This window comes from Etheostoma spectabile, chromosome 20 (assembly GCF_008692095.1).
Source record: "Etheostoma spectabile isolate EspeVRDwgs_2016 chromosome 20, UIUC_Espe_1.0, whole genome shotgun sequence".
In the NCBI taxonomy this organism is placed as follows: domain Eukaryota; kingdom Metazoa; phylum Chordata; class Actinopteri; order Perciformes; family Percidae; genus Etheostoma; species Etheostoma spectabile.
In genome coordinates, this window is record NC_045752.1 from 23,915,024 (window position 1) to 23,929,321 (window position 14,298).

Sequence of the window (14,298 nt, forward strand, 5' to 3'; positions counted from 1 at the left end):
GGGAATTCACGCACCATGTTAACTTCACTAGCCCCGTCAACGAAGGCTGACATGTATGAGCACTCCCTGTAATAACGGTATGTTATAGCATTCATAACGTAACATCTTTATGTTGTGTTAACTGTCTTTTAACGACTAACGGAGCGGTCACCAAGGACGGCAAGCCACGACACAGCAGGGCACGAGGCCAAAAAGAATGTGAATACATTATTTGCTATATTAAAGATTGTCTTTCTAACAATAATGCTTTAATTAACGTGGTTTGTCCGTTCATTAAGTTCTTGGGCTCTTGTATATAATAGTTTTTTCAAGGTCTATTTTCCCATCAAATTGTGACCTGGACAGAGGAAACTTCAATTATTTACTATAAGTCAACAATTATATTCAGATGCTATCTTATACATGTTTAAAAAAAGAAAAGTAGCTGTTAAAATTACTTGCAGTTTACGGCATACATGATAGATTAGCTTATTTACAGGTCAAGAAATGAAATAGATCAGCAACTACAAGGTTAACCAGCTAATGAGCTACCACAGGCAGGTATGACATGCAGTAAACTGTAAGGTGGAAAGATTAAATAATACTGTTGACACGTGTCAAACATGAAAGTCATACCATTGATAAAAATCCGCCAACACAGTAAAGGTAGGTGTGTGTAATGGTCAGGTTGTTACGTTCATGAAGAAAACTACACAGTGGACTTTACCTGATAATATACTTGTGATGCAACTGTAACAGGACAGGTTGACTAACCTAAACCTCTCCTTTGTCTGCAGTCTGCAAGCAACACCATCATCAGCAGCTGTCTGATCGCCCTTCATGTGAATATTGTGTGTACAGTATATAGTAATGTTTGAACATGTACACCTACGAGTGTTACAACAGCTCAAACAATTCCACGTCAAAATTTACGGAAATAACAGTAACAATAATAGTTTATGATATAAACGACGCCCAAAACTTAATGACACGGACAACCAGTTAATTTAAAGCATTATTGTTAGAAAGACAATCTTTAATATAGCAAATAATGTATTCAACATCTTTCTTTGGCCTCTGTCTCCTGCTGGTCTGGCTTTGCCGTCCTTGGTGACCGCCCCCTTAGTCCCTGTTAAAAGACATTAACACAACAACAAGTTTACGTTATGATAGGCTATAACATACCGTTATTACCACGGGAGTGCTCATACATGTTAGCCTTCGTTAAACGTTGTTAGTGAAGTTACATGGTGCAGTGTTACCTCCCGTCTACAGATACAACCAGTGATAAACACACAAACTTTCTAAATCTCTGCTAACGTTACGCATATACGGTAACGGCATATAAAGAGAGATGAATATGCCACCTGCATTAAACTTTACAAAGACAGCAACCTAGTAGCTAACAGCAGAATTTATATAATAGGTTCAGTTAGTCTAAGTTAGCTCGGGGTGTATCACCTAATTATTATAGGAATTTGTACAAGCATTAAAGCGTTAAGCTTGACATTAATGTAAAACATAACGGTGATAACAATGTACGGCACACACAAAGATTTAAATTATAACTTCACCGTCGCCATGCCGCTCGAACTCCCGCTGAGGTCCGCTATTATTATTTTAACGAGCGCAAAGGCCCGCGCATGGATTGTGGGTGATTGGGACCGCGAAGGATACCATATATGCATCCTTCTCTGTCTATGGGAAATTTTTATGAATGAAGGACTGAGTCCTTGGAAAATTCGGAGGATTCTTGACATTGGAACGTGTACTGTCGCGGGCGTTGATGAAGTTGATGACGTGGCATCCTCCAAATTCTGGGCTTTTGAGGATCCTTCCTTGACATGGGAAACACCCCTGTCTCTTTAGCCATTCCCGACAAAGCCCAGTCTGTTCGAGATGGTATGGCTGCAGCATGGAGCATCCCATTTCATCCGTCCCGTCTCATGCGGTCTTGTCTCATGGAGGTGTGACCATGGTAACTTCAGAGGGTCAAAAATCGAATGCGAATAATTTGTCCAGTGGAGTCCACGGCCAATTCGTGACCACATTTGTGTCAATCAATTGAAAAACGTTAAAACCTGTTAAGTAACAATTTTGCCATACATATAGTCTTTTCTGATTGTTCATGGTTGTGTTGTTCCATATTAACGTAGCTACATCTGATGAAACCTGCTCAACGACGCAGCCATTCGCACACTAACGCCAGCATTTTCTAGATAAAGGTAACAAGGATCTGCACACACAGAACAAGATATAAATAAAACAGTTACCCTTTACAAGACTTGTTTAATTATGTTATCCTATATTGTTTTCAAACTTCACTGGGACATTGCTGCAAATACAACTGCTTGTGCAGCAGACGAGAGCATCAACTGCATAGCTCTACTGGCACTGCCTGGGCTTCGGATCTCTGGGACCGCGGGGCAGAATGCGTCGCGGGTCTCTGAGACCCGGGCAGAATGCGGTCGCGGTCTCTGAGACCCGGAGCAGAATGCGGTTGTACTACTGCGGCATCGGCTTCGGGTCTCTGGGACCCGTCCTGCATGACTGCGTATGCTCTGCTGCCACGGCCTTGGGCCAGAATGCGTATTGTATTTTTCTTCCACTTCCCGCCCAGCGTTTTGTGTAATTTGTTTTTATTGTATGAAAGGGTGGAAAAAAACACCAACCAAAAACAAAACCAAATGCTGAACTCTGTCGGAAAGAATTTGCATTTATTTGTAGACGGACATATATTTTAAATATTAAAAACACACCAATATTTTTACATTGCATGATAGTTGTAGTGACTTTTACTTTGAAAAGTAAGAGATACAGTAGGCCATTTTATTCCAGATGCAAGCTCTTATTTTGAAAAGTAGAAACTCTGGGATGACAGAAGGATTTTTAATTCATAGACGTTTGATATCGCAGTTATCTATTACCTTATATTGAAAATTATTGCGATTAGCATTTTTGAACCCTCTGGATGGTTGGACACACCTCCGGATGAGACGAGCCAAACACAACGACAGAGACGGGGCGGATACATGGGACGCGCGCAGGCTGCGCACATCTCTTGGTCTGTCGATTGCAGAGTGTTTCCTGGAATCTGTATGCCATCGTGGCTTCCAGCACTTGCTAAAATAAAGAATTGATCACAAAAAAAAAAAAAAGTTTAGCCAAATGTCACTAAGAGGCCAGATTGCTAGAGGGACTTCCCTACAATAGAAAAAGCAAACGGTGGACTCAAGATTACAACTCTATTACTACTCCCTAGCTTCAAACTGAAAAACAAAAAAACATTGTTAAAATACGGGGCATAAGAGTATCAGACCCCTATGTTAAACTCCCATAGAGGCAGGCCCATTTCATGGATCAGGTTACATTCTTGGATAAAGTTCCCTTGCCTTGGAATTAAAAATAACCCCACATCATCACATACCCTCACCATACATAGTGATTTGACATGGTTTATTTCAGTTAGACTAATAGCAGATCCAACTGGTAGTGCTCCCACTCCCACACAAGCTTTGAACCTTCCCCCACGAGAGGTGACATTCCACACCTGCCCTCGCCCCTGGCCTGCCTCTGCTGCAATGGTCTGGTCCATCGATGCCTCTGACCTTCATGCGCCATGTGGCAGCGCACCCACCCTAGCGGTTCCTTCCCAGGGGGTGAACCCATGGGAGTAGAGAGAGGGGGCCATTGTAGCTTTTTTGGGCTGTCCCGCGGCCCATGGAAAACCCCGCCACCAAGCGGTGGCTGATGAGCCCTTCATCTGGGCCTGGCTCCCAGACGGGGGCCCCGGGCTTCCTCCGGAAGAGTCAGTATCTCTTCTCTACATAAGTGTTTTTGAACCATTCTTTGTCGGCCCCTAAAGTGAGACCCTTTGCCATTGGAGACCATACCGGAGCGACAAAGCTCCAGACAAAGTCCCAGGATATAACAGAAAAAGGACACACAATCCTCTCCACCACAATAAGGTGATGGTTCCCGGAGGATAACTATTCATCAATTAATATTTTATTACCCTATGAAAATGTATCAGATTTTCAAAAGACAGCAATTAATTTTAAATGCTTATCAGGAATTCTGAAACAAATCGAGCCCTTTGAGTAGATATTTTGCCAGCATATTTTTTTTACAGATATTGTTTCAACCTTCATTTTCATAATACATTTGTTTTTCGAAGTACTTGACTCGTATCCTACAAGGATGTAAAAGGCGATCAAGTATGTCCCTGAATATTTTATATCAAGTTAACTGTTCACAATCCTCCTTGGCATTGAGGCAGTTGCATGTTGGTTTATGGTGTGTTTCCAATACGCTCAAACCTTTGCTTCTTAACAGTAATGTATTTTTTGATGCACCTTGGCGGTTTTAGAGAGACTGCAACAAAGCGTGAGTATAAACTAGGACAGCCCTATAGAAGCGTATGGAACCATGTATTTTCTGAGTCCACTAATGGCGCTTTTCTTTTCTTCTTAAAAGTTTGAAAGCACCTGAATTGCCATTCCTTGGCTTTTCTATTTCTTAGACGCCAAGATAAAAAAAATAATAATACAATGCTAAAAGCTAAACAAAACAAAAAGCTTCATAGGCTGTATTGCCCATCACTACCATAACTCTGTTTTGTTTGCTCACAGACCTTGCATGCCGCGTGGGCCCGATGATACAGTGTGTCCATGTCAAAAAAGGCTTACTAAATTTGATGTGTTTTTCCATTAAATTTTAATTGTTGTTGGTATATGGAGCTTAGCATAAATTCTTGCAGCAAGACTTCCACACTATCACATGTGAGTACAAACGGGTAGCAACTGGCATGGCTAGTTTTCTTCGCAAGTTACCTACGCACGACTGCATTCTGGATGTTGCCTTGATCGTCACACCTAATCCCGCACAGCCCCGCTTTGACCTGCACAGCTGGCCCCAGCTTCCCGACTCTCACGTCAGCGCTGGATGTGCTCCAGTCGTTCCATCCTGCAGAGTTTGCCGGAGTTTCAATGCACCTTGAACATCAACCTTCGAATTCAGCTGTCTCATCAGGAGGCGGCGTTTTGTAATTTATGTTGCTCCGGCCTAGATTATGGACACAGTCTAAACTCTGTTTCTCTGCACGCGGTTGGCTCCATTGTCTCGGGGTGTTATTTACCGTAAATCTGTAATTATGGACGGGTCAGTTCTATTGCTTACTTCTAATAAATACATCATATTTAAGCTTGCAATTAGACTGGCACATCTATTCTCTTTTAGAGGCATAGTGGGCAATGTGCTCCTGTTTTTTCTTTCATTTGCGTTTATGTTTTGCGTGCTCTCCAACAAGCTTTTCCTTTGACATTCTACTAACTTCACATGCCACATTTACTGTGGTGTATGGTCTGCTGTTTTCTAATTGCGAAAGCCCTCTAGAGATTCACAAGTCCATCCATATTTGGAAGACTCGCTGGGAAGCAGCTCCTTCATTTGCTGAATCTCAATCTCTGTCTAACCCCTCCCACCTTACCCTTGACCCTTCCCCTCTTTTTTTGCGCGTTCCGCGGGACCGAGGGGTGTCCCCAAGGGTTTGGGGTAGGGGATAGCCAAGGGGTGTTTCCCTAGGAACGAGGGTGGACGCGACCTCACTGTAAACACACAACTTTGTGGCTGCCGCAGCGACCAGAGAGACACATAATATAATAGGGTAAAGGCGGGACAGTTGAAACCCTTTTAATTAAACGTAATTTACCAAGCGTCGCATCACAACGAAAGCTGATATTTTGTCAGTACACATACATCGTGTCCATCTGTCAAATACAGTTGCATTTTCAGCTTTGAACAAAACCGTTTAGGCGTTGTACAGCATAGTGGGACTGCGTAATGTTTCATCCTCCCTCCTGACGGGACGACTGAAATCATCAATGCGGTACGAAATGGACACATAAGCCAAATAAACTTAAACTTCCCCCAACTTTAATATTTTACTGTATTCATGAATGGCTTCCAGAGTGTTCTTCAGGCTGCCAACTCTCAGACGCATTGCCGTGATACACACGCATTTGACTGGTGTCACAACGCGCACTATCAATATCCAACACCCCTCCGCTTTCTCACGCGAAGTGTCGACCCGGAAATATCGTCCAAAATAATTCTGACAACCAGGATGAGTTTATCTATGTTTTTACCTGTGGAGCACTTGTGATCGACTAGTTGTGCTCTCAGAACTGTGAGGGGGTTCAAGGAAGCGCTCCCTGTCTGTGGAATTTCAATGGGCGCAAAATGAGAACATTTTTTCTACGAGACATCCCAGGTGCCTTTCCCCGGCTTCAGTCGCCTATGTGCTCTGAGTATTACAGACCCGTCCGGTCGCTTCTGTCCACCTCTCCTGTACCGATGAGGTGAGCAGGCGCGGCTGTAGTGTAGCCACTTCAGTTCTTGTATTGGACTCTGCTCTGCTGGTGGCAGTGCCGCGTTGCATACGTGTAGTCCCTCCGATAAAGAATCAGCGTACGGCCACCTCTAAACCTGTCGAGACCAAGACCCAAATGGGCCCGGCGTCTGTGCAGACTTTCTGAAGATATTACCCTATCACGGAGGATAGACATGGGCACACAGACTATATTAATTAACACACTCCACCTCTCCACATCTCGACCCATGGGAGGAGTTATGGTCCAAGAGTTGTAAATATTAAGCAGAAATCTGGTGAAACACACCTGAGCTATAACTAGCCTATATATACATAATATATATAGATATATATATAATTATATATCCGATACTGCAACGTTGGTCCACTATTGTGCATCTCGAACCTCTTCTCTCTAATGACTGTAAATAGTTATTTGATGTTTTTTAAAATGAACAAATAGGCTTTTATTTCACAAAAAAGTAAAAACAGTACGTGGGGCCAGAGGATAAAGCCAAACATTAACTGAACATTTGCACAAAGGTTAAGATTGATTTATTAACTTAGTGGTTCTCATTCTTTAGAATTCCGTGGTCTGTTGATCCCTCAACATTATTTAACTTTGGTCCCTGTCCTACACCAGGGACCCCTGGACCTTTCCCCACAGACCCACATCTTCGTCACTGTTGCTGACTATCTGCTACTGTCCTCGTCAAAGTGGTGCATTATGTTTGGCACATTGGTGGTCAGTTCTTATAATCCATAAGAAGTTTAATAATGTACTGCTGAATGCCCTAAAACCTGTTTGCACAACAACACAAAGGCTCCTAACCCTAAGTTGCACATGTCATGTAAGACTTGATTTCCTCCATTTTTTTTGCAAAAAACTCTCCGAAGTGCCAATTTAATGGTTTATTTTCAAATTTTTTTCCTGGGGGCATACCCCCCGACCCCCTAGGAGTCCCCCATCCACCAATATCCAAATCCCATTTAAACCTAAAGAATAAAGACCCAAAGGAAATGCTTTGTACGCGGCAAAATAGGTTGGCCCCCCCCAAATCTCACTCCAGGTTTTTGGAAAAGTTGGCAGGCCCTGGTTATATAGATCGAATGTTGCGGACTAATGCTCTTGTGAAGTGTCCGTTTATAACAATCGCCTCGGATGAAGCGTTATTCAAAATATCATGCATTTGCAGAGAATTTGACATTAGGGACAGGAAGTAGTTCTTTTGGAGATTATGGTCAACTAGTGTGTGTTGTAGCAGTAATTTGCCATTGAGAATGAGCTAGCATGCTAGCATGCTTATGGTGTTCCTGCGTATTTACTAACCAGCTATCAGGTCACCGGTGAAAGCCCTCCTGTAGTGTTCTCTGTCCTGCTGTTGTCTCCGTCATGCTGCCTGGCCCTGTACCCGTCCATCCATGCCCTGTACCGGGATTAGCTTCTGTGTCAGGGAAAGGGGGCTTTGCTTTCTCCTCTACCTTGTTAAGGTGAGCTAGGTTAACCTCCTCGTGTTTGTTTCTTAATGGTCCCATGGCATGAAAATTTCACTTTATGAGTTTTTTTACCATTAATGAGTTCCCCAAGCCTGCCTATGGCCCCCCAGTGGCTAGTTATGGTGATGGGTGTAAACCGAGCCCTGGGTATCCTGCTCTTCTTATGAGAAAATAAAAGTTCCCTCCCCTTTCTCTGCTTTGCACACCTAGAAAATGTCGCCCCCCCCCATGAGAAAGCGACATCGTGGCTTTCAAACAAGCAAAGTTGGTCAAGGCCACACCCCCACCCTCCAACTTGCCCCCCCCATGATGCCAGGCAAGTAGCACGGGCTATGTGGTGTTCAATATGACATGAAATGTCAGAATTTCTGGGTTCCCAGTCGGAAACTATACATGTCTACGGAAAATGTCATGTTCGGAAAGATATACAACTAAGGATATTGACTTAATACCTTTATTTTATTTTAGTTAAGTTTGCAAACAGACAGAGTTTAAGTTTAGTTATCGTTTTTTTTACAATGCCTCGTTTTTATTTTTATTTCAGATAATGACAATGTTTTTTCCTCATCTAGTTTTAGTTATTTTGTTCTTTTTTGTTATTGATTGTAACCTTGACACACACAAATACACACACACACACACACACACACACATGCACACAGAGGGTTTGGACCATGAAGAAGCAGTTGGGAGATAAGAATAGAGTGGAGCAAAACAACTGCTCTGTATTTGATTTATCCCACAGAGACTGAGATAGTGGAACAATTCTAGTCTGTGTGCTGTGGAGCGTTTATGTGCATCAGTGTTTTATGTGCTTCTGGTTGACTAACACAAGATGTCTACTGTCACGCACAATAGACAGGGAGACAGCAGTCTTGTGGAAGCCAGCCTTAACATTGTGTCCCACTTCAGGTTGCACCTCCTTCAAAAGAACTGCATGTCTACATTAAATATATTATAAGAGTTTCACAAAGTGACTCTAAAAGCTCCTCCAAATGCTCAACAAATGCTAATATGCTAAACAAAGATGGTGAACATGGTAAACATTAGTGATGTAGAAATGAAGCTTTGTGATGCATTTGCTGTATTTTCCGAGCCCTGCAGGGGCACTGCAGGACTCGCCTACATGGGGCAAACGCTTTTACTGGGTGGACTGGAGACCGCCCCAGAATATTTAAAATTTTAAAAATTTTAAAAGACAAACAAGTTGGCGAAGAGGCAGTGGAAGGACTTACGGACTCATGACTTCAGTATTACTAAAATCCTGCTACTAACCCATTCCAGACCACAAGTGACCACAATTCATATTAAAGTCTGTCTTGTTCAAATTCACACACACAGTAAATGGTAAATGGACTTATATAGCACTTTTCCCCAATCACAATTTGGCTCATTCCACCACATTGTTCTCACAACCAGAATGAACCAATATATATATGTAAATGACATTCTTTGTCCAGCAATATTATGAACCCCTCTTTCCCACTAACACACTGGTAGATGACAGAAAAACCTGTTAAACTATTTCATCCACAGCTACGAAGGGAGTTTGCAGCAATCTCAATATTAACTGTAAATGTCCCATTTCTGTGGCAGTCCCTCAGAATCAAACATGGCTTCTTTCATTTTGCACCAGAAAGAAATATATCATAGAAAAACAATCCACAGAAGCCATTCATCAAGATGATCTTGGTTTTTTATTGTTAAAATATGTGTGTTGTCATTGTAGTAACAGCATATGAGATCATAGTATATGAGTTGGATCACAGAGGCGTGTTGAAAGGCATATTATTATAGAATATTATAGAAAGGTGTTACGCCACAACCAACCACACAACTTCAATGTGGCCGTCAACATATTGAAGAACACCAAACCCAAGGATTAGCTAAAGTAAATAAAAGTGGATTTACAACTTTATCAACTATTAGTGCTTTAACCAAAACTATGGGAGTCTGGAGGTCTGGCCAAAAAGAACAAAATAAGTGTGTGTGTGTGTGTGTGTGTGTGTGTGTGTGTGTGTGTGTGTGTGTGTGTGTGTCAAGTAAAATCCAGAACCCCCCCACAAACTAAAGAGAAGTGACTAACTAACAAAGAAACAAATCCGTGACAACTCGACTACCAGGGGGCTGTTTCAAAAAAGCAGAATTTATAAATCCCAGATAACCAAAAAAGTGAGGTTTGACCTAGTCTAATCTGTGCATCCTGGCTAGATGTGTTTCACAAAGGCCAAGTCAGGCGGAGGAGGTGTGACGAGGATGAAGTAATTTGGATGGGCCTTCATGGCTTTCTTTAACAGACCACGAGGTTGATAACAGATTTACTGATGCTAAAATGGAGAATATGCATTGTTCATACTTTATACAGAGTGAGAAGCAGCTTCTTAGGGATAATGTGAAAGACATTATATGTAAAAAAGAAAGAAGAAACAAAAGAAACAGCCCCTGTAAAGAAAAAGCGAGAGAAAGCGTGGCAGACGATCGCAGACCGACTGAATGCCTAAATAGCCTAAATATATACATTAACTGATCACTGCTCTGAATTGAAACTGTCATAATCATACCATTCAAGGATTAGGCTAATCATTTGCACAAATTAATAGTTGTACTCTTTGCCTTAAAAGTAAGCAGAAGATAATGTTACTCTGGAAATTTACCATAAAGATCAATGTTCTACACTAGAATATGATGCAAACATATCTCTTTCACTCCGTTTCTCCCTATCTCTCATGGGCTAAAATATAATTTTCCCACGTTATATTAACTTCCACTGCTCCCTTTTAATAAATGTTAAGTGTTTCTTTTTGCAAATGACAACTGACTCATTGAATGCTTTGAGTTAAGAGCAGCAGTTTATAAATGTATATTTTTAGGCTATCATTCAGTCGGTCTGCTATTATCTGCCATGATTTTTCTCAAGTTTTTTATTTATTTTTTACAGACGCCAACTTTCCTTCTTTACAAAATATACGCTTTGCTCCATTGTATATAAGGACAAAGAAAAGAAAGACACTGAAGAAATTGGACTCTAAAATCTAGAAACTATAAAGATAATTGTAGTGTCTAATGCCATGCACACTGTAAACATCAATGTGACAGAGTATATTCATCAGTTATTTCCCCCCAGCACAACATAGAGGTGTCCTGTCCCTGTTGTCACATGAATGTACAGTAACCTACAACACTAGATAGTCACTGGTCCAGTGAAGTCTATATTTTGGGAGGTTTGTACAATTAGGATATGTTCTAAAAATGGTACGCCCAAATTAGTAGTCCCAGTTCACTGGACAACACAAATTGTGTGCTAAGAATGCCAAATACAGTGCACACGGAAGAGGAACAAACATGATCCTTCATTGTTAAAGAATTAAAAAACATAAACTAAAATAATTCAAGTTGCATTGGTCCACTAAAGAAACATACATGTACAGCATGTTATGTATTGCCCTTAGTAACAGACTTCATTTTATCAGCCTTTTCTAATTATCTCAACATAATATTTTATGAACAGCAGTCTTCATTCAGGAATATAACAGTAACAATGTCACATAAATAATTATAAAAATAATGGTCACAACTTTAAATAATAACAGTAGTTAATTGAACAGCAATATGCACCTGTTGTATTTTAATGCGGGCTGATAACATTAAGGTAAAAGCACTGCTGAGGGAACAGAAAAGGTTCCAGGATTAATATATCCTGGCTGATAGCCTGCTCTGTAAAGAATAAATCTCCATGGTAAGGTGCCTCTGCTTTTGTGAAACCGAGTAAAGGCTAGATTGACCCAGGATAACTGGGAAATCCCGGTTTAATCCCTTATCTTGGTTTTGTGAAATTGCCATTCTTAAAAGACCGAAATGACAGAAGAAATCAACAAAAGACAACAGGGATCAGAGCTGTTTCAGTCTCAGACTGCTTTTTCTGAGTGTAACAGATGTGCAGTTCCAGTTTTAAGTGTAGTCATATTGACATATGATTACATGCACAGTAATACCTCTATGTAAATTTGAATGGACTGTTCTTATATAGCAGTTTTCTAGTCTTAACAACTACTTAAAGCGCTTTTACATAGTACAGGAACCATTCACACACATTCACACATTGTGGCCAAGGCTGCTGTACAAGGTGCCACCTGCTCATCAGATAAACACTCACACAAAATTACACTCCAATTGTGCAGCATTGGGAGCAACTCAGGGTTCAATGCCTTGCCCAAGGACACTTTGACATGGGACTGCAGGGCCACCAACCTTCTGATTGGCAGGCGACCGCTCTACCCCTGAGCCACAGCCGCCCAGTAACCACATGGTAACTACTGTGAGAACCAAAAGTCTGGCATAATGTTTAAACAACAGCTGTCCATAATAATCACATTCATGTGTCTCTCTAAAAATTTGATTGATCTTACGTTTGACTTCTAGTATATTATTGATCAGAATCACCTGTTAATCCAACCCAGTATGAACTATCTTTATTTTATTAAAATTGTAATTTCATGTAAATGTAACACAAACTTAATATACACTCAAAATTCTTAAGTGATCTACTCTAGTGAGTGCATGCCAGAGCAGTGCTTGCTTACTCACCATACATCAAATCCTTATACACTGCCCACACCATTTATGAGCTTAATTGTACCTTATGTACTGTATATGTAGTTTTTATTTTTGGTACTACACTTTGAAATAACACAGGATACACTAAGAGTTGTTATGTACATGCAAACATGCAGTTAAAGCTTTAGTGTGTAAGTAGTTATATTAATAAACGTCTGTTACGTTCAAGCCATTGCCAAATGAGTTAATACAAAGCTAAGTAAGACTATTAGCTCATTAAAAGTCTCTCTGTATTTCTCAGTAAGGCTTGGTTTAGTAAATGGTGTTGTACAGTGACAGAAACTCGAGTGAAGATAATTATCTCTTCTGAAGGGGGCATTGTGTTTTTTTACCACCGTGTCCTCCTTGGTTACAAGGAACTGCATTGTAGAGGGGTGGGGGTGGTGTGTGATCACAAAAGACTTGTGTCATGTGAATGCAATGACAGAGTTGTTGTCATTACTTAGAAACCACGCACTAGGGGTGATCCGAGTACCCGGCTGAAACGAGTATCCGGTACGGATAAAGCACTTTTGCCGAGTACAAGTATTATACGAGTAATATGAGTCAATATCCGTGCTCGGATTGAATACAACTCCTCACTGGCCGCGCAGCGTCTGTGAGAATCACAGCGCCCCCCCCCCCCCCCCCCGCCTACAAACACGCTCGGATCCACACACACACAGAACATGGAGAAATGCGCTCCCTCGGCCTCCCTCTCTCTCTCTCTCTCTCTCTCTCTCTCTCTCTCTCTCTCCTCTCTCTCTCTCTCTCTCTCTGTCAGTCAGTCGGGTCTGCGGATCTGTTCCGTTAACGTTTAGGGTTTCTTCAGCTTCAGTTTTTTTTACTTCGGTTTGTAGTCCTTACATAGTAACCAGTAGATTTCTGGTGAACGTGGGGTTTGTAGTCCTTACATAGTAACCAGTAGATTTCTGGTGAACGTGGGGTTTGTAGTCCTTACATTGTAACCAATAGATTTCTGGTGAACGTGGGGTTTGTAGTCCTTACATAGTAACCAGTAGATTTCTGGTGAACGTGGGTTTCAGACTGCTGCTTGGTTTAAATGTGACTCCCGTTGCGTCTCTGCCATCAGAGATTTTTTTTTTTTTTTACTGTCAGCTGCCCCCCCGCCCCCTCTCTCTCTTTCTCTCTCCTCTCTGTGTCTCCTCTTTACTCACACACACACACACACACACACACACACAACACACACACAACACACACACAACACACACACACACCTGGTGTGGAAATAAGAAAAAAAAACAAAAAAAATCACACTGATCATAAAAATAAAAAGTTAAAAAAAGAAAGTTATATTGAGTATGAAAACTCTTGTTCATTACTTTAGTTCATAATTGCAACCGCATGTGTCGTATTCATTGTTGCAAAACGTTCTGTATATAGTTGTTTTGTTTGACCATGACAACACCATTGATCTGAAGCTCGATGCTGTCATGTAAATAGTTTTCAAATCAGCAATAAATATCACATTTCTGATCAACTCATATCAATTGCTGCTTAAATACATACCGGTTAAACCCCGCACTTCAAGAAACCCACCCTTCCTGGTTAAATCTGACCACTTCCGGTTGGCCCCGCCAGTCCGAGTACGGATCCGGATACGATAATTCCTGTGTTAACAGATACAGATACAGATACAGATAATGCTGTACTCGCTCATCCCTACTACGCACTATAGTTGTAAAGCAAGTACAGCAAACAAGCTCTTTATCCATGTAAATAGCACAAGCTGCCTGCATTTGCACCACAGCTAACGGTAGTCACATTTTTTCTTACTGTTTGACTTGTCAAATCTGGCAGTAGCCTAAGTACAGGGTGGCTGTGGCTCAGTGGTA

The 14,298-nt window shown here is 41.4% G+C and overlaps 1 long non-coding RNA gene across 1 annotated transcript in view; it reads left to right on the plus strand.

Moving 5' to 3' along the window:
* Nucleotides 1-628: 628 nt before the first annotated feature.
* Nucleotides 629-14,298, plus strand: part of LOC116670532 (uncharacterized) — a 15,741-nt gene continuing 2,071 nt past the window's right edge. Inside the window, exons 1-2 of the long non-coding RNA XR_004327052.1 lie at nucleotides 629-639; nucleotides 12,833-12,840. This is a non-coding gene — a long non-coding RNA (uncharacterized LOC116670532). The remainder of the gene's footprint in view (nucleotides 640-12,832; nucleotides 12,841-14,298) is intronic.